Source organism: Mesoplodon densirostris, chromosome 1, assembly GCF_025265405.1.
Source record: "Mesoplodon densirostris isolate mMesDen1 chromosome 1, mMesDen1 primary haplotype, whole genome shotgun sequence".
NCBI lineage: Eukaryota > Metazoa > Chordata > Mammalia > Artiodactyla > Ziphiidae > Mesoplodon > Mesoplodon densirostris.
In genome coordinates, this window is record NC_082661.1 from 19,619,716 (window position 1) to 19,621,887 (window position 2,172).

Sequence of the window (2,172 nt, forward strand, 5' to 3'; positions counted from 1 at the left end):
AGTGAGGCCGTGCCCAGCCCTCAAGGAAATGATAATCCACCAGGAATGCAGGATTGTTCAGCCTCAAGGCAAGATGAGCGGGTGCTTAACAGGTAGAAGAGAGTTTCTATGGGAAAATAGAGGGGCAAGTCTGACAAGGATCTGAGCAGAACCCGGCAAGGCAGGATACAGGCAGCAGTTAGAAGGGAGAAAACACGCAGAACAATCCTGAAAGGCAAGCAGGGCAGATGCAAGATCGCAAGGGTGTTCGTACACCCCTGTCCCCCGCCTGGACCCCTGTACTCACGCACCTCCTCAGCACCCTGCACTTCGTCGTTCACCTGCAGTCTGAGAGACCTTTGGAGATACAAATCTGATCACTCGTGCCCCTGCTTAAGACCTTTCAGTGATTCCCTACCGCTGTGAGGATTTTAGACCGGGCCAGGGAGGCCGGGGATGCAGGCAGGACCCCCTGCTTGTCTGTGGCCCAGCTCATGTCAAGCACCCCGTATCTCACTAGACCAGCCACAGACCTCCTTTTTCAGCCACTCCTTCCCATCCTCGGGCCTTAGGGCCATTTAGTACAAGAATAAAGCTCTTTGACCTTAATAAACCCAAAAAGCATCACAAACAGTATACAGTGCACGTGCTGACATTTAGGGATTCCATGTTTTCCATTTAGAGGACAAAAAACAAAGCCTAGCAGGCAAGAAGATCTCAATGAATTCCACATGCTCCAATTTGGGAGGTAAGGAGGAGCCCCACATGTGAGAAAGATTTCTAACCAAAACAGCGAAATCATTTTAAGTCCTAATGTCTAAAAGAATACGGCCCATTTGAAAAATTGGCCTAAACAGCACTAGTTACCCAAGGCTTCCACACTCATCACATCTTCCTCTGAGGCTGGATGCCCCGGCAAACTTGTTTGTATTCGTAAACATCGCCACCAAGCCTCCCCTCCCCCTGCTGCCCGCATCCCCAATCTCACTGAGCAGAGAAGCTCTTCCAGCCCAGGCGAAACGCCGTAGATTCAGGTGGGGAACGAATTGTAAAAACAGATGTCCTCGAAATCAAATATCTGGTTTCATGCAAATATTGTCAGAAATATACAATGAGAGAACCACAGAGGAAGTGCAATTGACACATAAACCTTGTTTCTAAAACAAATTTCTAAGCCACCCACAGGCCTGAAGTGAGCCTTCAGGAGTGTGAATCAGATGCAGCCTGAAATGTAAGCAAAATACTCAACTGCCGAAATTACACTTGTTTTAGGGATACCAGGAAGTTCTCCCTACTCTCAAATAGCAAGACTATCCTAGGGCCACAGTACTAGAAATTTTACAATTAGAAATTCACTCCTTTGGATTTATTATCTCTAGTCCACTTTTAAAAGCTGGGGGAGGGAGCTGTCATTCTTGAGCAAGATAAAACACTAAACTGAAATCATACAATGTGTTAGATAACGGCAATAATAATGTTTTATGTTGATACAGCGTGTTATAGCTTCCAAATTCCCTGGCAAGTAGGTAGAATAAACACTCTTTAACCAAAATTTTACAGATAAGGAAACTGAAGTTCAAAGAGGCAAGATGCTGCTCGCTTCGGCAGCACATATACTAAAATTGGAACGATACAGAGAAGATTAGCATGGCCCCTGTGCAAGGACGACATGTAAATTTGTGAAGCGTTCCATTATTTTTTTCAAATTTGACAACACTATCAGCTCCACTTTAGAAATTTCCAGTAATCAGGTAAGGAAAAAAAAAAGGATAAACAAAGAGGCAATATGACTTGCTCAGAGACATGAAACAAGAATTGCAGAGAGAGCGCGGAAGCAGGTCACCTGACTCCTAGCCCAGTGCTTTGCAGAGGCGATAGCAATGGCAGAGTCAAAGGGGGCGTGCGGGTAGGGAGTGGGTCTTCAAACCACCAAGTAATTTCCATCAACACTTCTCTGATCTACATAAAGGTTTTCCTAATTGTTGATGAAGTTCATTGCATGCTGCCACATCAAGACACACACACACCCACCCCCAGCCCTACCGAGCAGATTACATCTGCAAAGCACCTTCTCCGTAGAGGCTGGGGCAACTGAGGGGCCAGGTCTGCAGGGCACAGTGGGGAGAAGGGCCCAGCAAGGGAAAGGAGAAGGAGAAGATGTGAGGCTTACACCAAGCAGATGTCTGTCCCCAG

At 46.5% G+C, this 2,172-nt stretch overlaps 1 non-coding gene across 1 annotated transcript; it reads left to right on the forward strand.

Moving 5' to 3' along the window:
* The first annotated feature begins 1,571 nt into the window (after positions 1-1,571).
* On the forward strand, positions 1,572-1,678 carry LOC132501344 (U6 spliceosomal RNA). The gene has a single exon (XR_009534223.1). It is a non-coding gene; the product is annotated as a U6 spliceosomal RNA (small nuclear RNA).
* Positions 1,679-2,172: the final 494 nt, after the last annotated feature.